Source organism: Balaenoptera physalus (assembly GCF_965194825.1).
Source record: "Balaenoptera physalus genome assembly, chromosome: 1".
NCBI classification, from domain to species: domain Eukaryota; kingdom Metazoa; phylum Chordata; class Mammalia; order Artiodactyla; family Balaenopteridae; genus Balaenoptera; species Balaenoptera physalus.
Window position 1 is genome coordinate 172,284,350 of NC_138882.1, and position 21,895 is coordinate 172,306,244.

Genomic DNA, 21,895 nt, shown 5'->3' on the forward strand with positions numbered 1-21,895 from the left:
AACCCCTCACACCCATCTGCCCAGGTAGATCTTCCTCAAGTAGCTGAGGCCACAGGGCTGTGCTGAGACCTGGAATTCAGGATGCACACACTTATGAATTGGGATAAAATGCCAGCTGAATATTTGTCCTAGATTTTCCCTCCTGAGTTACTGAACTATGAGATATAAGTTGTTTAGCTATGAGAGATATCACACAGGACAAGTTATTATGTACATATTCATTTAGGTACTCACATGCACAAGAAGGTAGACACACACATACACACACACGTACAGGACAAAAGAACCCTAAAAGGCCTTTCAGGGACATGAATGTCCCAAACCCATCAAAAGTCTTTTTCCTGGCATCCTGAATCCAACCCAGGAATAATCATCCCCATCTTGTCCCTCCAGCTCCTTTTCTTCCCTGCAGCTGAGCTTGCCCTGTGGATTCTGTCTTCTGAGTGAAAGGTAAGTTTTCATTTCTCTTGGGTATATTCCTAGGAGCAGAATCTCTGAGTTGTATGGTAACTCTATGCTTAAGTTTTTGAGGAGCTGCCAAACTGTTTTTCACAGGGGCTACAGCATTTTATATTCCCACCAACAGTATATAAGGGTTCCAATTCCTCCATATTCTCACCTACAATTGCTATTGTCTACTTTTTTGCTTATAGCCATCCTAATGGCTAGAAAGTGGTATCTCACTGTGGTTTTGATATTCTTTTCTCTAATGACTAAGGATGTTGATCATACTTTCATGATCTTATTGGTCATTTGTATATCTTCTTTGGAGAAATGTCTATTCAAATCTTTAGCCCATTTATAAATTGAGTTGTTTGGCTTTTTATTGTGGTATTGTTAAGACTTCTTTATATATTTTAGATATAAGTTGTTTATCAGAGATATGATTTGCACAATTTTTTCCTGATTCTATAGTTTGTATTTTCACTTTCTTGATGAAGTCCTTTGAAGCACAAAATTTTTAAATTTTGACGATGTCCAATTTATCTACTTTTTCTTTCGCCACTATGCTTTTGGTGTCACATCTAAGAAACTATTGTCTAATTTAAGGTCATAATGATTTCTGCCTATATTTACTTCTAATTTTAGCCCTTACATTTAAACTTATCATCTATTTTGAGTTAATTTTTATATATAGTGTGAGATAGGGGTCTAATTTCATTCTTTTGCATATGACTAGCCAATTGCCTCAGCATCATTTGTTGAAAAGACTACTCTTTCCCCACTGAATTATCTTATCCTTTTTGAAAATCCAGTCACCATAAAGATAGTGCTGTATCTGGACTCTAAGTTCTATTTAATTGATCTATATATTTATCCTCATGCCAATACCACACTATTTTAGTTACTGTAGCTTTGTAGTAAACTTTGAAATCAGGAAGTAAAAGCCCTCCAACTTTATTTTCTTTTTCAAGATTATTTTGGCCAGTCTGCATCCCTTGCATTTCCATATGAATTTTAGGATAAACTTGTTAAGTTCTGAAAAAAAAAAAAAAGACAGCTGAATTTTGGTAAGGATTGTATTGAATCTGTAGATCAATATGGGGAGGATCTCTATCTTAGCAATATTTAGTCTTCCGGTCTACAAACTTTCCATTTACTTAGATCTTTCCATTTATTTAGATCTTTAGTTTATTTCAACAATGTTTTGTAGGCTTCAGAGTGTTTTGCACTTATTTTGTTAAATTTATTCCTAAGTATTTTATTCTGTTTGATGCTATTGTTAATGGAATTATTTTCTTAATTTCATTTCAGATTGTTCATTGTTAGTGTGTAAAAATACACTTGATTTTTGTATATTGATCTTGTATCCTTCAACTTTGCTGAGCTTGTTCATTAAATTAATAGTTTGTGTGTGTGTGTGTGTGTGTGTGTGTGTGTGTGTGTGGATTCCTTAGAATTTTCCATCTGTGATATCATGCCCTCTGCAATTAGTGTTAATTTTTCTTTTATTATTTAGATGCCTTTTATTTCTTTTCTTGCCTTATTGCCATGGCTAAGACCTCTAGTGTAATGTTGAATAGAAGTAGTGAGAGCTGATATCCTAGTCCTGCTCCTGATCTCAAGAAAGAGCTTTCAGTCTTTCACTGTTATGTTTAATGTTAGCTGTGGGGTTTTTGTAGATGAACTTTGAGTGAAGAAATTCCTTTTTTTTGTTGTTGTTGTTGCTGAGTGTTTTTATCATAAGAAGGTGTTAGATTTTACCAAATGTTTTTCATGCATCTATTGAGATGATTGTGTGATTTTTGTCCTTTATTCTATTAATATGCTGTATCATGTTGATATTCATATGTTAAACCAACTTTGCATTCTTGGGATAAGTCCCACTTGGTCATGGTGAATAATCTTATTTATATCCAGTTTGTTAGTGTTCTGATGAGGATTTTTGTACCTATTTTCGTAAAAGTTCTGTAGTTTTCCTTAGGTATGATATCTCTGACTGGTTTTGGTATCAGGGTAATACTGTCCTCATAGAATGAATTGGGGAGTTCCCCCCCTCTTCTATTACATCAATACAATTTGCCTTGTTGAATAAAAGATTGGAGGTTTACAACTGGGGCCTTGTCCTCACTTCCATCCTTCACTCTCCGAAGAATATTCATTCTTGCTTGGTTACCCAACACGTAGCTGGGCACACAGGGCTATACAGCCCAGTCAGATCAAACTCCTACCTCTCCTGTCCCCACATTCCTCCATCCTCAAGTCCAGGTTATTTTTATGGCATATTTTTCCAGTAAACCTTCTTCTCTGTTCCCTGTGCCCCATCCTGCTCCCAGGCCCTACTCATCCCCCATCTGTATTATTGCAGCAGCTTCCTCTCAGGCCTCTAGTTTTTCTCATCTCCAGTCCCTCTGCAGAGACAGTTTTTAAAACCCCTGTGAGAGCAAATCACAGCTCTTTGCAGTCTTCTTCACTGATGTTCCATTTCCTGAAATGCAGGGATTCCAAAATGATTCTACTGGGGCACTCCTCTTATTGAGGGAGAGCTCCTGTGTCCTCAGGGTGTCTGGAGGCAGAGGTTGAAGCCACCAGTCACCAGCATACTTGTTCTTTGAATGCCTCAATTTAATATTTCAAATCTATGCATAGTTTAAAAAAATTTTTATTTATTTATTTTTATTTTTGGCTGTGTTGGGTCTTTGTTGCTGTGCATTGGCTTTCTCTAGTTGCATTGTGCGGGGGCTACTCTTCGTTGTGATGTACGAGCTTCTCATTGCGGTGGCTTCTCTTGTTGCAGAGCACGGGGTCTGGGCATGCGAGCTTCAGTAGTTGTGGCTCGCAGGATCTAGAGCGCAGTCTCAGTAGTTGTGGTGCGCGGGCTTTAGTAGTTGTGGCTCACGGGCTTCAGTAGTTGTGGCTCGCAGGCTCTAGAACGCAGGCTCAGTACTTGTGGCGCATGGGCTTAGTTGCTCTGCAGCATGTGGGATCTTTCCAGGCCAGGGCTCGAACCCGTGTTCCCTGCATTAGCAGGTGGATTCTTAACCACTGTGTCACCAGGGAAGTCCCTCTATGCATATTTTATACTTTATAATTTATCCTTAGTGCCTTAATGTCAAATAATGGGCATTTCCCCTGGTCTTGGAATAAAAATGACACTCTGGGAAGATGCCCTGTGCCTACGCCATGGCTCACTGCTATGCATTCCCCAGTGAGACCAGGAGTTAGACGGTAGTATTGGCACATCTTCCTGTGTGTCAGCTTTACTCCAAGGTCAGGAAAGGTCTTATTTCATATTAAAGCAATCATGAAGAGATTGTGCTGACAATTCCCCAGGGTTGCACAAGCCCCAGGCTTTTCTGAGCAGGCCCCTAACTTCCCCATGTCACCATCCGCCACGTCACCTCATTCCTCTTACCTTCACCCACAGATCTCAAACATGACATGTGTGTCCACAACATACACATTGCACGCACACACCCACGGTACACATAATACACACAAATGCACGTATACACATGCATATGTGCACCGCACACCACTGTTCAAACAACCCTGCAGTAGTCACCATTTTTCACCATTTCCTGGACAGAGCACAAATACCCACGCAGTCCCCTTGCGTTGGGGGAAGGGAACTAACATTTATTGAGCACCTACATTGTGTTACACACCATACATGTGCTTCCCCCCTTAAGCTTTTCACCAACCCTTTGAAGTTCATTTTACAGATAGTGAAACTGAGTCCCAGAGATATGACACCCATCACACAGCAGGTGGGTTGCCGGCCTGGGATGGTGCCTCTAGATTCTGTAGCTCTTCCCTTGCCCCATCCCCTCTTTTCTGCTGAAGAGAAATAATCAAAGTCGCAGAACCTTTCAACTATTATTTTAGACTAATAGAATGAGCGTCCTCTGTGGTAGTGTTTAGTGATTGTCTCACCACTGGAGGGGGTCTAGGCCTCAGCTGGACGGGGAGGGGAGGCCCCGGTAACTTCTAAGGCCTTTGGGACCCAGGGGACACCTGCGAATCTCTTGTGAGTGTGTTGTTTGCACCCCAAGCTGTTTAGGTTTATTGGGGCCCAGCAGAACTTCTTATACGTCTCCCACCTCCCTCACTACCAGATGCTCCTGTGCTCACACTAACCTTAAAGAAAAGCTGCTTTTTCATGTAAAAATCTTCTCTTCTGGGCCATCAAGTCTTTTTGAAACTTAAATTCCCACTTGGGAATGGAGAGAAGAGACAGGCAAAGGCTGTTTCCTGTGTTCGGCAGAGGCAGTTCTCTGGGTGGAAGCCCTCGCAGGAGCCACTGCCTGTACCCAGCCCCCCAGCCCAGACCCTCTGCAGAGAGGGAAGGAGGAAGGAAGCCTGGCCAGGCAGATCACACAGGCTTAGCGTGAACCCCATCTCTCCCCTCACCAGCTGTATGACTCAGGCAGTTTTCTTCCCTCTCTGAGCCTCAGTCCCCTCATCTGTGAAATGGGATTTTTAAGAGTCCTGTCATTTATGGGTCACGGTGAGGAATGGAGATAAGGCATACGGAAGGACAGGTTGAGCTCTTGGCACGTTCAATATGTTGCCGTTATTGTTATTATTCTCTTTAGTGTCTGATACCCCAGACTTTCCAAGCTGGAGTTTAACACTGGGCCTCAGATGACAGAGTCTGATGGCCACCTCAGAATCACCACGAGGCTTTCTGAAATGCATAGTCCTGAATCCCATCCCAGGAGAAGCTGATTCCTTGCTCTGGGATGGGTCTGGGGAAGATTCTGAGACTCAGGGAAGGTTGGCCACCTTGACTGAGGCCCAGGGGTCTGTAATGTCTCACTCTCAGCATGTTTAGCTTTGAGACAGGCTGGGACCTGGGACCCTTTGCTGCAGTGCTTGCACCTGGACAAACATCTCCTCCATCAACAAAATGCAAATAAACTATAAGGGCCTAAAAATAACTGCATGCATGCACAGTTGGGGCAAATTATGAGCAAGATACAAAAAGACCAAAAACCCACCCAGCACCACCAAGGGGGTGGGCAGAACATCTAAGCCACCCCTCCAGCCTGACCCCTGGACCCACCACTACCCTCACCCCGTATAGGAACTAGCTGGCCCCCCACCTCAGGGAGCGAGCAAGGGAAACTGTTACTTGTGCTGGCTCCCCACTGCTGCAGCAGGGGTCCCAATAAAGCCTTGTCTGAATTTCTTGTCTGGCCTCTTACCAATTTCTATTGACTAAAGGGGCCAAGAACCCTGGTCAGTAACAACTTGGTTCCCACCCTGGGGGTGCCTGAGGGCCAGCTCTGGGAAGGCCCTCCCCTTGGGGCCTCCGTGCCTCCAGCCTTCCTCTGAGGTCTGTGCTGAGTCTGTACAGGGTGCTGACCACAGCCCGTCTAGCTCTGGCTGGTGCCTGGGCCTGGGCTTCTCTCCTCAGCCCCAGCCTTTGGTGGTGGAGAGATCATGAGCTCTGGAGTCGGGCTGACCAGATCTGGATCCTGCTGCATCATTTACCAGCTTATGAGGCAGCTGCTGCCCTGGACTTACAGCATGGGCTCTGATGTCAGATGGCCTGGGGTTGGTTGATTCCTGGCTTTGCCATTGGAAAGCTCTGTGACCTTGGGCAAGTTGCTTAACCTCTCTGTGCTGCTGTTTGCGCATCTGTAAAATGGGGATCACGATGGCCCTTCTCTCATTAGGTTGTTGTGAGGACTGAGTTAACACATGCGAATCATACTTGGAAGAGAGCCGGGCCTGAGGTAAGCACCCGTGAGGCTCAGATGTGGTCATCATCAGCTGTGTATCCTCAGGTACGTCATCTAAGCATCATGAACCTCAGGTAAGTCCCCTAAGTGTCATGAGCCTCAGTTTCCTCACAGTGGAGAGAACACTCCCCACCTTTGGAGACTGGCGTGAGGATGGATGAGATGAGGTCTGAGAAGCACCTGAACTCCTGGCCCCTGCCTATTAGTCCACGTGGTGGGTCGTGAGTTTCGTCTCCAACACGCCGATCTGGCCAGAGGACTCCATGTCCACCGGTCACTCACCTCCAGCCTCAGACATCCAGTCGTCACCACCCTTCACCTGGTGATAATATTACCGTCTTCCTGGCGTTAGTAGAGGACCACATGAGTGACTGCTCACAAAATGTCTGGGGCAGGGCTGGCTGCCTAGAAAGTGCTCAGAAGATGGGACCTTACTGTCATCAGTCTCGGGATGTAGCTCCACTCTTAGGACGGTGCAGCAGACAGGGAGAAGAACAGCCAGCGGCTGCTGCCACTCTGCGCCGATGGGAGCATGGCTGGTGTGAGCGCCTTCTCCCTACTGAGCCTCATTTTTCCCATCTTACAGTGGAGTTTGAACTGGGATGGAAGGCCTGTCCAGCTCGGACTCTGAACACGGCATTCAACTAATCACCCCATCTGTCCTTTCTTGACTTGTCTGTCCCCTCTGCCCCCATCCCTGCTTTAGCCCAAACTGAGGAGGTCATTTGTGTCCCCTGGGCCACACTGGGAGTGAGCCTCTCATGTCTCCATGAGCATCCATGCAAGTTCCCAGGACAACCTGCTACGTGCTCATTGCCATGGAAACACTTACCACTCTCCAGTTAGTTTTAGTTCAGCCTGGATTCAGTTCACTGCTTTGACTAGCCATGGGTGGGGCTTTAGTCTAGAGTGCCTCAGTGGAAGGGCAGAGATGGAAAAAATCACTCTTCATAGGGTCTAGTTGAGAGTAAAGGGGAAAGAAATCCACTATGCTATGCTCAATAGCATAGGCTCTGTATGTTGTTATGAGTAAGTCTAGTTCACATATGGGGAAAAAGAGGCTCAGAAAGGTTGAGTCCTTTGCCTGAGATCACACAGCTAGTACGAGATAGAGGCAGGATACAAACCTGCCTGGTGGGAGTGTTGCTGAACACTTGGCCTCTGTGCACCGGTGCTGAATTGAATCTCAGAGACAGAGTTTTGGGTGAAGTAGAAAAGAATAGCTTTATTGCTTTGCCAGGCAAAGGGTGACACAGCAGGCTAATGCCATCAAAACTGTGTGTCCCAACTTGGAGAGGGTAGTGAGGAGTTTTATAGTAATGGTTCAAAGAGGGCGTGATCAGCTCGTGGACATTCTTCTGATTGGTTGGTGGGGAGGTAAGTGGGAGTCAGCATCATCAACCTTTTGGTTCCAGCAGGTCTGGGGTCTACGTTGGGTGCTTGTGGGCAGCATACCGTTAACTTCTCCCGCCAGGTGGGAGTTTCAGTTTCTGCAAAACAGCTCAAAAATATTGTTCTGTATATCCCTTGAGGGGGAACCAGGACCCTGCCCCAAGGCTGCACTCTTGTTTCTTCTGACAGTTCCTCCCTTGTCTCCACATCCCTTCCCTTCCCTAGTTACATCCCTTCCCTAGTTCGCAACTGTTTGAACCCGCTCGTTGGAACTCAGGGAAGGTCATGGAGGCTGAATGAAGCCTGTATCCTATAATCAAGAAATGGGGGGCACAGAAAGGCTTTTGTGCCCAGGAGCCCCACAGCGTCTGCTCAGTATCCACCCACAGAACTTGCCAGTTCCTTGAAGGCTTGGACGTGGACCAGCCTTAATCTTTCTATTCCCAGCCTCTAGGTACTGCCTGGTTTAGAGCAGGAAGTCAAAAGGTATTTATTGAGTTAATGAAAATAAGCCTGTGTTGAATACTTCTGTGAAGTTGTTTGCATTTTAACAAAAGGCAAAGCCTAAAGCCATAGGAGTAAAGCTCCAGTGGTTGAATTTCAGGCACCAGGAAACTCAGGACGGAAGCTTCCTCCATTGTTTAGTGCCTGGAGGAGGAAGTGTCTGCCTCAGCAGGTGGAATTTTCCATTCATGGCTTTCCAGTGCAAAAACAGTCACAGGGTCTCCTGAAAACACGTGTGTCATGGAAACAAATGTGTTTCCCCTTTGACTTTCTGGTGGGAGGAAAGTTCTCTCCAGTCCTGTCAGGTTTCCTTGAGCTGGTTCTGGTTGACCGAACGTTCCTTCCTCACATCCTTTCCTCCCTGCCTCATGGTAATACCCTGCTGACCTTTCCTTTATCCCAGCTTTTCAAGCCCAAACATCAGTGCAGCTCTGCCTGCTGCGGAGATCCCAAAGTTGGTTGGGAGTTGGAAGAAGCCTTGTTCTGTAGCCTAGACATTTCCACATCAATCTCTCTGGCCTGGCTGTTTCTTCTGAGCTGACCTGGGGCCTGTCCTGATCCCTAGGCCCCTCCCTGGTGATACTGAGTAGGGCCCTGTGGAGCTCCAGGGCACAAAAGCCTTTCTGTGTCCCCCATTTTCTTTGATTACAGGAAATAGGTTTCATTCAGCCTCCATGACCTTCCCTGAGTTCCAACGGGCAGATTCAAGGGGTTGTTAATCAGGGAAGGGAGGGGATGTGAGACAAGAGAGAAACAAACAGTCAAGAGAAACAATAGTCAGCCTTGCCTTGGGGCAAGTCAACTCCTGGTTCCCCATCAAGGGATACACACAACAGTATCTTTGAGCTGTTTTGCAGATACTGAAACCCCCATTATGTGGAAGAAATTAATGGTTAACAATGGTATGCTGCCCACAAGCTTGTAGACCCCAGATCAGCTGGAACCAAAAGGTTGATGATGCTGACTTCCAATTGCCTCACCACCAACCAATCAGAAGAATGTCCATGAGCTGATCACGCCCTCTTTGAACCATTACTATAAAACTCCTCACTACCCTCTCCAAGTTGGGACACACAGTTTTGAGGGCATTAGCCTGCTGTGGCTCCCTTTGCCTGGCAAAGCAATACAGCTATTCTTTTCTACTTCACCCAAAACTCTGTCTCCTAGATTTAATTCGTTGTCGGGGTACAGAGGCCGGATTCAGCTTCACCGGTCCTCTGGCCAAGCCCCCCTCATGCCACACTTCCACACACTGACAGCTTCTTTGACCTCAAACTCATCCAACCCTCCACTCTGCCCCAGAGTGATCCTCAGATGTACGAAACCAACTGGGTACCTGGTGCTGGAAACCCTTCCCAGGCTCCACAGTGTCCCCGGGTCACGGTCCAAACTCCTTGCTCTGCGCCAGTCACACAGAGGCACGGACGTCAGCCAGGTACACAGCAGGCAGGGATCTGCCCCTGCTTTTGCACCTGCCCTTTCCGCCGCCTGCATGTTCTTTCCTCCCTGATGGCCTGGCAGGCTCTTACTCACTCCTCAAGACCCAGCCCCAGCTGGCACTTATCCACCATCGTGTCACACACCCTTCTGGGTTTGGCATGATTACTAGGTCTGTTTTATACAGGAGACACATTGGGCTCAGAGATGTCAAAGATTCTTTTCAAGGTCACAGCATGAGGGAGTGAAGGGGCTTGAACTCAGGGATCTTGGCTCCAGCCTCTTCATTTACTGAGGATTTACTATGCACCAGGCACTGTCCTGTGGCCTGGGGACAGGGCTGGGACCAGAACAGGCCAAGTCTCTGCCTCATGGAGCCTCTACTGTATGGGATGGGGAGGGGACAAACACTAAATAAAGACATATCTAAATAATGTCAGGGCTGATAAGTGCTTTACAGAAAAATAAAGCAGGATCGGGGCAGAGAGTGATAGGCTGGGGTGGGTGATACTTTTGGGGACATCTGAGCATAGACCTGAATGAAGTGAAGGGACAAGCCCTGGTTACAGCAGAGGGAAGCATGTTCCTGGCAGAGGGAACAGCAAGTGCAAAGGCCCTGAGGCCGGAATGGGCTTAGCTTGTTTGAGCAACAGCAAGAGGTCAGTGTGGCTGGAGCTCAGTGGGTAGAGGAGTCAAAGGGGGACAAGGTCAGAGGGGTGGCCTTGGGGCAGATGGGGAAGAGGCTTGTGGGTCACACCCATCTGAGTCAGCCTGGAAGCAGTGGAGGGCTGGGAGCTGAGGGGGTGTGAGGTGCTTTACCTGTTCAAAGTTTCCTTCTGGCCTCTGGGAGGAGCTTGGTCATAGAGGGCAGGGCCTAGTGGAAGCTGGAGGCTGATTGGGAGTGAAGACTTCGTGGTTTCTGCCCATAGGCCCCGACCCCACTCCTCCAGGTCTAGGGACTGGCCTAGTTCTGTTGGCCTACCTCCCAGGATTCAGCCCCTGCTCCTGAGTCCAACCTGTGGCCAGGCCCCTGTACTCTCCTGAGTCTTGTGTCTCCCGCCTGCTTGCTGCCTGGTCCTGACCTCTCCTTTCCTGTCACAGGCCACAGGGCGCCCGAGGCTGCCCCCAACACCTAGCTTTCTGAAGAATATTATTTGCCTCTTGGCCTGAAGAACCCCCATGTCCAGCAGCCAGATCTATCCCCAACCTCTGCCCCAGTTTCTGCCCCAGCTAAGTGGGGGTGAACTGACCCCTAAGCAACCTATGAGGAGTGGAGAGAATCAGAGGGACCTGGGTTCGAATCCTGGTGCTACTATGAACTTGCTGTGTGATGTTAGGCAAGTGTCTCAGCCTCTCTGGGCAGCAGTTTCCTTGTCTGTAACAGGGAGATAGCAATACCTCCTCCAAGGGGTGTCCTCCCGCTCCCCTCGTCCTCTCCTCCCTATCTCCCCTCAGTCCCTGAACCTCCCAGAGAGCTTAATGGCTCAAAGTGACTGACACTTTCCATTCCTCTAAGCATCAAGTTCAATGCCCACATTTTGCACATGGGGAAACTAAGGTGGGAAATGACAAGCCCAAGGTCACACATGCAGTAGGTGGCAGAAGGGGGACTGAACATCCAGCCCACGGACTCTTCTGTTGCTTCCTTTGGGGCAGCTTGTGCCGGCAAAGGATCTGAGAACTGGGATTAGTGTAATCATTATTATTGTTACCTCTGTGTAAAATTGATAGTGGATCTGGCCAAGAGCCAAGCGGGAGAAGAGAAGTTCAAATGTGCGGCGGGGGTGGAGGGGTTGGGGGCGGCTGCTCCGCAGGAGGGGAGGGGATTCTCCCCAGGCAGTGTCTCTGCCCCTCACCCCGATGCTCTTCCTTTTTGCCAGTTTGTTCAACTGCTTCTTCCCAGTCCTGGGCTCACATATGGGGTGGCTTTGGTCACGCCGAGCCTCTGACAGGCTGGGAAAGTTCCAGATTCCAGCACCACAGTTACCATTTACCGAGCATGAAATGAAGGTGCCAGGAAGGTCCCCTTACCCACACCATCTCCTACAGTTCTCACAACAGCCCCATGCATGTGGTCATATGAGAACAACCCTATTGTACAGATGAGGAGACTGAGGCCCAAAAAGCCTGGGCTGCCTGACCCAAGTAGGGAGTCTTCCTGAGGTGGGAGCTGAGGCTCAGGAAAGGTCAGGAGGTCACCCAAGGCCACACAGCCTTTTTTTATTGCCAGGCCCTACCCTCACCTTGTCCAGTGGGGGCCGAGCCTCTCCCACCCTGATCCCCAGGTCAGGGCTCCCTGTAGGGCAAGGGGAGGCTGAGTTTATGGGGGGGGCTCTTTAAAAATGATAAATCAGATCATTTCACCCCCTGACTGTGGCTGGTGCCGGGACTCTGGCCTTCAAAGCTGAGTCAGTCTCATGAGCTCACGGCCAACCACGTGCCGGCACCAGGGCAGCTGCTGCCACAGTGTAACCTCCAGGCCCGGGAAGACGCTGACTCACATGTGGTGCTTGACTTCTCAGCATCTCCAGTCCTCACGACAACCCCTGTGGGGTACATGGTGGTGCCCCACTTTACACGGAAGCAAGCTGAGGCTCCCAGGGGTGAAAAGACGTCCCCAGGCTCGCGCAGCCTGGAAATAGAGGGTCCACCCCCAGGGCCGCTGGCCTCAAGACCCCAGTCAGCACCTCTGGGGTCTCATGTTGCGAAAGCAGCAAGACTGACGTGTGTGTCTGCAGCCGGGCCCCGCTGTTCCCAGCTCTCCCACCCAAATGGCTGGGCCAGCAAGTGTTTTATTACTTAAATCAAATCCAATAAGTATTACCCCTTTGGCTGGACATTGAGAAATTGTCTCAGCCACCAAGGTGGAAGGTGAAAGAGGAGTTGCTGGAGAAGAGGAAAAAAATCAGCCTGACAGCGGCTGGGTGGACCGGGATGCAGAGAAAGACCCGAGGCCGAGGAGGCCGGCCAGGGGTCCGGGGCGGTGGGCTCCCAGCCCAGCGATCCTACCACTGACCCCTGGCTGACCCGGGCAGGCCCGTTCACCTCTCCAGGCCTGGCTCCCTCCTGGGTGAAATGGCTCTGGCCGTGCACAGCCTTTGGGCGGCTCTATTTCTGGAATTTTCAGGGACACTGACTGCTGGATCCTTTTACCTCCTCTGTCCTCCCAGCCTTTGCTCCGCCGGTGGCTCTGCCAGGAGCCTCTTCCCTGCTGTGGCCTGCGTACCCCTGCTCGTCCTCCTGAGCCCAGCTGAGACACCACTTCCTCTGGGAGGGCCCCTGATGCACCTGCTCTGGACTGTCTGCCCTGCTCTGCCCACTGCCCGTGCCCGCAGTTGCCCCTCAGGCTTGGGTGTTCACCTGGGCACACAGCCCATGCTCAGGAGCAAGAACCAGGGAAGAGTTCAGGCTCAGGAAGTGGCTCAGGAAGTGGTCTCCCACTTGTGGGAGAAGTGGTCTTCCCCCAGGCTCAGGAAGTGGTCTCTGGGCCATTTGGGCAGGGAATTGTGGGGTCCCAGGTACCTGAACCATGGTCTGGAATGACGCAGCTCAAACCCTGGATGGGCACAGCTTTTCAGCCATGCAGATTTCTCGTCCTGGGGGAGGAGTGCAGAAGGAGGGGGGCCAGAGTGGGGCCTATAAAGTGAGGGGCCCAGGGCAGGGGCCTCTCGCCCAGCTCTGAGGATGGTATGAAGTCCAGCCCTGCTCCACCTGCCAGGCTGTCTGCCCAGTTCCGTAGTGGGAAGGATCCAAGGGGCTGGACCAAGACATCAGGGAGGGTGAGACCCACAGACCCTGTGCCAAGGCCACGGACAAAAATTCAGAGACAGGACCAGACTTAGGGACTGAAATCCCAGGAGCAGGGTGACCAACTCATCCTGGTTGATCCTGACTTTCCCGAATGCCCTCTGTCCTGGGCAATTTGAAACAGTTGGTCACCAGACTAAGGGCAGAGTTGGCCAGAAAAGTATCTAGGCTCCAGCAGTTGAGAATTAGGGAGGAACATCAAAGATGTGTGTCAGCCTCCCACCTATACAGGTGGGAGGGTCCAGGTGGACCCATTTACCTGACTACCTCATAGGGCCAAGGTAGGGCTGACAGACCCAGCTGGACTCGGTCCACTTCCTTGAGTATCACAGCTTGAAACAGAAGCTCGAGCAACCGTGAAGAGCAGGTATTTACAGCCAGATCTACAATTCATTCAAAGCAGAACAATTCAGCTGCCCTTCAGTGGCCCCACAGCTTATACACTAACACTCATGCTGCAGATAAATACATTTTAAAGAGCTATGTCTTCTCCAGGGTTTATGATGTCTAGATTCATCTCCCTTAATGGAGCTTTCACAAGAATGAACGAGAGATCATCTCCTTTAAAAGGAAAGAAAGAGGAGAAGGTTATTAGCTAGTAGAAAGGAAATTTTGATTTTAACATAATGTGGTTTAAAAGGAAGTGCTGCTTTTTGCCCAATAGCCCTCGATGAGCCTCTTACCACTATTTGTTCATAAAAGCAGAAGGAAGGTACGCTGAGATGTGGGCATCCCGTCACTAACCAGGTGGAGGAGACGGACGCTTTCAATGAGATTCTGGAGGTAAATGGATAGTTTTCATGAGCACAGAGAATCCATTTCCATAGACTGAGTTCAGACCAGACCCTCCCTGTCAAAGCTGGACAGAGACAGGAGATGGCCAGGGGGGCAGGAGAGGGACAGCCGTGGATCCTACTTGGGATTCTGGAAGGGACACCTGGGTGAATAACTTTGGAAACAACAACCCTCCTGTGGGTCCAGGGCTTCACTAAGAGGCCCCTGCAGAGCCCCCAGCTCGGGGTGAAGCCGGCTGCCTTTGATGGAGGGTGCCTTCTGTGCAGACCCTGTGCCAGCACTTTAGGAGGATTGTCTCACTGAGCCCTCAGCTCGACTTGCAGGGAGATGCTATCATTATCTCCATTTTGCAGATGAGGAAACTGAGACTCAGGGAAGGGGAGGGGCTTGCCCAGGGTCTCACAGCCAGGAGGCAGGGGAGCAGGACACAAGTCCCAGAAGCGTGACTGTGGAGCCATGTCCCTGGCTGGGGCGTCCTGGCCAGGTTTGGGCAGGGAGGGAGCCCGCTCTGGCAGGGACCGTACACCTGCCAGGCTCTGGGCTGGGCCTGTTGCATATTTCAGGGTCTATTACTCCAAGCCGCAGTCCTGGGGGGGTGTTATTATCCCCATTGCCCTGCTCAGAGCAGCGAGGCCACTGGCCCAGGGTCACAGAGAAGCACATGTGGAGCAGGGCGCCATTCCTGTCTGCAGTCTGCTCGCTCTGCACCCAAGAGCTCATCCTGGCGGGAGAGTGGTCCCCCGGGTGCAGCGCCCACCCGGCGCCCTGCACCTCCTCCCTCCTGTGACCGCCCCCAGCCCTGGGTACCACCTCCTCTGCTGCTGCCCAGCCCTCCTCCCGGGCTTGCTCTGCCTCACAGCTGCCTGCTGACCCCGCTACATTGCCGCAGTGTCGCAGCCTGGTCTGAGAGGGACCCTGCTGTGGGGAGAGGGAGAGGGGCTGGCACAGCCCTTCCAGGCAGCCTGAGCCTTTCACAGGGGTCTCCCGGGAAACGGCATACCCAGGGGGAGCGTCCAAACACAGCCTCTTAAGAGTGAGACCTTGGGGTTTCCCTGGTGGCACAGTGGTTAAGAATCCGCCTGCCAATGCAGGGGCCATGGGTTCAAGCCCTGGTCCGGGAAGATCCCACATGCCGCGGAGCAGCTAAGCCCGTGTGCCACAACTACTGAAGCCCGCACGCCTAGAGCTCGTGCTCTGCAACAAGAGAAGCCACCGCAGTGAGAAGCCCACGCACCGCAACGAAGACCCAACGTAGCCAAAACAAACAAACAAACAAATAAATAAAAGATGATGGTCATCTGGGAAGGAAACCTATATACCACATTAAAAAAAAAAAAAAAAAAGAGTGAGACCTTGACTAGCATGTTGTCAGAGGCATGATGACCTGGCAGGGACAGAGGTGGTGGGAAAAGTGCCCCTCATCTGGGCTGGGGGCCCCTGACGTGCTGCGTGAGCTGGACAGGCCACGCCTCTTTCTAGACCTGGGTGTCTCCGACTGTAAGGTTATGGAGCCGGGTAGTTTTCAGGGGACCCCCCAGCCCCAATTCTCTGAGCCCCTGACCTTTGACAAGGGGTTGACATTTCTGCAATCCAGGATGGTCGTGACCCCAGGGAGGTCAGGGGGCCCACGACAATGCCTGAGGGGACTGAGAGCCAGCTCCCCTAATTTTGAGCCACCAGCACTGCCCCTCCTCATCCCGCAGGCGGCACCAGATCCAGTTCCAATTTCTAGTCTTCCTCCTGAGTCTTCTTCTAAACCCATCAACCCATTGGTCCCACCACCTCTTCTCCCTGAAGCTCCAGATTGACTCACAGCCTCAGTTCCTCCCTTGAACCCGAGCCTTGCCTGGCTCCCCTGCTCCAACACCCCTCCTGACACTGGCTGTGACTCTGCTCTGTCTCCACTCTGTCCTGGACCCCAAGAGCCCCTGCACCAAGTGTTACCCCAGCCTAGGCACAGGTACCCCAGGAAGACCCAGCTATTCTCACTGCAGACTGCATGACACAAGAAATGACAGCAGGGTGTACCCTGGAAGGCCCGGCAACTGTGTGGGGTTTGTTCCCCACCCACCCATCAGGGGCAGGGCACTTGCATGCGGATCCTTCGCTCCCTGCGAAGAGAAGCCCAGTCGCTGGCAGACGTGTTCAGGCTTTGGTTGCATTTAAATTGCTCTTCTGCAGTCAGTTTCTTTCTTTCTTTGCGGCGCCTGCCTCTCTCTCTAATGCCTCCTTTTGTGTTGCTGCAAATCGTTTCCAGTTCCAGCAAAGCAGGTCTCTGACTTTTCATAAAGTCCAAGCTATTGGGCCCTGGAGGGACGGCTTTCCACCTGCTTTCCCTCCCTCCTGGCCGGGCACCGAGTCCTCACTGTCTGAGCCACAGAGGAAGGGTGGCATGGCACCTTGGAGGTGACAGAAAGGTCTCTCCCTGTGGCCATAAATGTCTCTGCTCACGAGGTCCATGAATCAGCGCATCAGGCCCCCTCCCCCCATGTTCACAGATAAACATGTGCCTTATGTTCACCCGGAAAGGAGCCGTGTGATCCTCACGGTAATGACACTGATGGTAACTCGTGATCATGGAGCCCTTCCTGTGGGCTGGGGGCCGAGCTGGGCTCTTTCCAGGCACCGTCTCTCAGTCTTCCCCGGAACTCTATAAAGTGGGCGCTACTGTCCCCGTTCCTCAGATGAAGACGCTGAGGCTTAGAGAAGTAAGAAACTCACCCCAGCTCACACAGCCAGTAAGCAACAGGGAGCATCACACGCCTGTGCATGTTGGTGCCTCAGCCCCCGTGTGTACCGGGGGTCCCCGCGCCAGCAAGACGTGCCCTTGTCTCACTGATGGCACAAATCCCCGTGAGTGCTAATGAAAAGACTTCCTGTGCACAGGGTGCGTGTGCCCCCATGTTTTCTAGCAACACCCTCCCTCTGGACGCAGCTAATCCTGGTCCCCAGATACTCCAGATCTAGCCTGGCAGGACAGCTTGTGGATTTAGTGATGGACCCACATGCAAGTACACCCAGTAACACCCTCTACCTGTGCCCCCCTCCAAGCCCAGGGGCTGATGGTGAACGTGGTCCCTGAGTGCCCCCATCCCCACCATGGGGACCACGGGCGCTAGAAGAACTTTCTCTTTCCTCCCCTTGATCTCATTTCCCCTTTTACAAAGCCCCTCACGCCCACCGCCCAGCCAGGGGAGCCAGCCTTCTTCAGAGACAGAGGAAGAAAATAGACGGAGGTGTTGCTCTGGCTTAATCAGTTCCAACTCGGGGTATCGGGGAGGTGAATTATGTGCTCCCAGCGTTTCATCACCTCGGTTACTCTCATATCTTTATTCATTCTGACAAATTAAATTAGCACTGTCTTTCCAATCTTGTTCTTCAGGAGTAATTAACAGCAGCAAAGAGAGAACTAGCCATGATGGGGGTGTTTGATACATCTTTGACCTTGGCTTCCTGCACCCGAAAGGCCCACTGCCCTGGCAAATGCCAGGCTGACTTTCTGGGGATGTGGTCTGGGGCACTTGGGATTGGACATTTGCCTCTGCTCTGTTTGTTTAATCCCTGAAGAGGCGTGGGGTTTCCCTCTCTCCTCCAGTTCTGCTTCCTCAGGTGCAGGAGTGAAACAGTGCAACCCAGACTGCGACTTGAACCCACGGTCTTTCCATTGAGATCACACACCTGGTGTCAGGACTTAAGGAAGCTCAGGTTCTTGATGTCTCATCGCGGAAAGAACTCAGTGAGAGACAAAGTGATGGGTAAGAAGTGGATTTATTTAGAGAGAAACACTCCACAGACAGAGTATGGACCATCTCAGAAGGCGAGAGGCGCTGAAATGTGGAGTGGTTAGTTTTTATGGACTGGGTATTTTCTTTCCTTTTTTTTCTAGGTTTTTGCAGACAGTCTAAGAGTTTCTTTCTCTTTCTGTTTTTTTCTTCCTTTCTTTCTTTCTTTTTTCTTTCTTTCTTCCTTCCTTCCTTCCTTTCTTTCTTTTCTTTCTTCTTTCTTTCTTTCTTTTTCTTTCTTTCTTCCTTCCTTCCTTTCTTTTCTTTCTTTCTTCTTTCTCTTTCTTTCTTTCTTTCTTTCTTTCTTTCTTTCTTTCTTTCTTTCTTTCTTTCTTTCTTTCTTTCTTTCTTTCTTTCTTTCTCTCTCTCTCTCTCTCTTTCTTTCTCCCTTTCTCTCTATATTTATTTATTTATTTATTTATTATTTATTTTTTATTTTGGCTGCACCAGGTCTTAGTTGCGGCACAGCGGGATCTTTGTTGTGGTATGCGGGCTCTTGGTTGCGGCATGCATGTGGGATCTAGTTCCCCAACCAGGGATCAAACCTGGGCCCCCCTGCATTGGCAGCACGGAGTCTTACCCACTGGACCACCAGGGAAGTCCCAGGACTGGGTATTTTCATAGGCTAATGAGTGGGAGGATTATTCCAACTATTTTGGGGAAGGGGCAGGGATTTCCAGGAATTGGACCACGGCTCCCTTTTTGACCTTTGATGGTTGGCCTCGGAACTGTCCTGGCCCTGGTGAGTGTGTCATTTAGCGAATGCATTACATACAATGAGCGTATAATGAGGCTCAAGGTCCACTGGAAGTCGAATCTACCACCATCTTAGACCTAGTTGGTTCTAACCAGTTTTTGTCATGTTCTATGGCTATGTCATTCTTTTAAAGGTTGTGCCCTGCCCCCTGCCCTCCTGTTTCAGGAGCACTCATGAGAGGGAGGCGCCACTATCCCCATTTCACAGAGGTGGACGTTGAGGCTTCGAGAGGGCAGGTGACACCACAGTCACGCAGCCAGTGAGGGGCATGTGAGGGGGGCTGCCTGCCTCCCATGTGGGGGCCCCTGGGGCGGGGGCTGTGTCTCATCCATGGTGCGCACCCGCAGAGGCTTTTGCTGAGGGGACGTGGTCATGCCCACCTCCAGTGCTCGTGGCTCAGAAAACAGCAGGGAGAACCAAGCAGCTCTGAGGCCTGGGCTTGGGGAGCAGATGCTAGGCACGTCTCTGTCCTTCCATAAGGGAGTCTGGTTCAAAAGTGAAGATGGGAGGAGAAAGCCCTGCGCCCACAACACCTCTTGGTCCTTAGGGCTCAGGGTGGAGGCAGAGCGTGTCTGGGTGGTTGGACCCGGGAGGGTGACTGTCTCCACTCCGCGGACTGTTCAGGCTCCTGTGAGCCAGTCAGGAGGTGGTGGAGGAAAGAGGGCTGCGGGCAGCGGAGGAGAGGGGTGAACTCCGAGCATCTGATGCTCTGGGCGCTGCCGGCTCCTGCCTCCCTCCAGCTCCCTCCCCTCCAGCTTCTCTCTCGGCCTCTCCCCATCACTCTCTCTCTCTCTCTGGGTGCATATTAATCTCTCCCTATCTTTTTTCTGTCTTGCTATCTGTGCCCTTTTTTTTCCCTGCCTCCACACTCCATTTGTTCTCCCTGCCTGTCTGAATTGTATCTCTCTCTCCATCTCTGTCCGGATGTGTGCGCTGGGGCAGATGTGGGGGGCTGTGAGTATATTTCTCATTCTCTTTATGCCTCTGTTACACTCTTATTTTTATACCCGTTCCCAAAGGCTCGTTTTCTTCTTCTCTGTGTGCGTTTGCATGTATGTGTTTCTGTATCTTTCTCTTTTTATGTATTTTTCTGCCTTTACCTCCCTCTAGGTGTCTTTTTCTTTCTCTTTCTTTCTTTCTTTTCTTTTCTTTTTTTTGGTTTTCCTCTCTCTGTGTGAATCTCTTTTCTTTTTCTCTCCCCACGGCTTGCTGCCGTCTCTTTCTCCCTCATTTCTCCTTGTACTTGCTTTCTCTTTCCATGGGTCTCTGTCTCTATCTCCCTCTGTCTCTCTATCTCCACCCTGTCATGGAGGAGCACAGGGGACGACGAGCACACAGAGCCTGATGGGTGGGAAGGAGCTGACCTGCCGGAAGTGTGGAACGAGAGCTTCCAAGCTGGGGGAACAGCCTGTGTGAAAACTGATTGTGTGGATTCACTCTGATTGGAGATTCAAAGAGAAGAAAGTCCTGGACTGCTATGGAAGTGGGGGCAGAGGGAGGCCTAACCCAGCCAGCATGGGGCAGGGCCAAGAGGACTTTGAGGAATCAGGGCCAACTTCTTGGAGGAGGAGGCACCTCAAGCTGGGTCCTGACGTTTGGTGGAATGTGGAGATAAGCAGAAGGGCTTGCTTAGCCCAGGGAAGAGTCTGAGCAAAGGGCTGGCAGTGGGGCACCTCGGTCAGGGATCCTGAGGACGAGCTTTGTTGGCCTGGTCCACTGGTCACCAGAAGGGAAGTGGTGGGAGCCGAGGCTGCAATGCAGATGGTGGCCGATGGGGTCAAGAGGCAGAGCCTCGAGTGCCAGGTTACGACCCTGCAGTGGGGACCCCTGAAGGTCTTGAAGGAGAGGAAGGTCAGCAGCAGTGAGCAAGATGGACGAGGAGAGGTGGGGGGGTGGGGGGCGACACCTCAGGCAGGGGACCTGGGGAGGAGGCCATCTTATTAGGCAAGGACAGAGGAGAGATGGTGCCCGAACCAGGGTGAATGGGTGAACGTGGAGGAGGGGCAGAGGATACTAGCACTACTATTACTACTACTGCTAATATCAGACACCGTATACTAAGCACTTACTAAGTGCCAGGCACTTATGCTAGTTTCCTATTTAATTCTTACGACTACCCAGTGGAATTGGTACAAATGTTCATCCCATTTTACAGACATGTAACTGAGGCTCAAAGATGCTAAGGAAAGTGATGAACCTGGTGATGCACCCCTGAACCCCCTCCAGGAATGAGCGCTGCCCCTCCCATCCCCCCACCCCCCACTACTGGCAGGGTTATGGGAGGGGCCCTGTGTTGGGACCCCTGCAGGGGGTTACCAGACTGAAGGGAACGGCCTGGCCTGAGGTCCTATCCGCTCGCTGAGGTAGAATGTCCCCAGTGGTGACCGCCTCTTAGCTGGCCTGCAGCTCCCTAGGCCACCTGCCTGAGCTGGGGTTTGGGATGACATTTCTTGGCCGGGAGATTGGGGCCAACTTGGTGGGTCAGAGCCGGGGCGCTCATGGAGGAGCAGACAAGGAAGCACTGCTTCCTGGCCCCCGGGGGCCCCCGGAGCACTGCCCAGGGAGGAGAGGCTTGGACCAGCTCATTCTTCAGAGGAGGGAACAGGGCCTGGGGATGCAGTCCTCCAGCCACAGCTGGTCAGAGCTGGGGAAGAGGGGAAACACATCTGTAAAATGGAGACATCGGAGTCCAGGACAGTTCATTAGTTTTCCAGGTTGAATTCCCTGGTTTCTGCCCCTGGTGCTGGCAGATGACACCCAGATGACACTCCTCCTTCCCCCTGTCAACAACAAATTGGCACTTGCCATCTACCTCTACAAGGATTAAATTAGGTGCCACTGCGGTTGCTGATCGTCAACATTCCCAGAAAGGAATTCAGGGTGGAGATCAGGAATGAGGCACTCTGTGCTCTGAGAAAAACTGGCAGAACAGGTCTTCAGATAGTTAGATATTTTCAGGAGCTGATTTTATGAGCCCAATTCTTGCATCTTCTCATATCTAGAAAAGCACTAAATTCCTTCATGGTGACATCTGTTCCTCGTGACTAGCAGTAACCCTCATGAGAACTTCTGCAAAAATATGTGCTTGATTGCATGTAGTCCCCCTTCACCAAAATCACATATATTGAACTTCCCCCTCTACCTCTTTGGAGCAGTTTCTCAGAGCTATCTGAAGTTCTCTCTCCCAGGCTGCAGTCCTAATTTTCTCCCAAATAAAGCTTAACTCGCAA

The 21,895-nt window shown here is 50.8% G+C and overlaps 1 long non-coding RNA gene across 1 annotated transcript in view; it reads right to left on the reverse strand.

The window, feature by feature from the left end:
- Positions 1–18,074, reverse strand: part of LOC309637465 — a 606,851-nt gene extending 588,777 nt beyond the window's left edge. The window contains exon 1 of the long non-coding RNA XR_014250560.1: positions 15,290–18,074. This is a non-coding gene — a long non-coding RNA (uncharacterized lncRNA). The remainder of the gene's footprint in view (positions 1–15,289) is intronic.
- Positions 18,075–21,895: the final 3,821 nt, after the last annotated feature.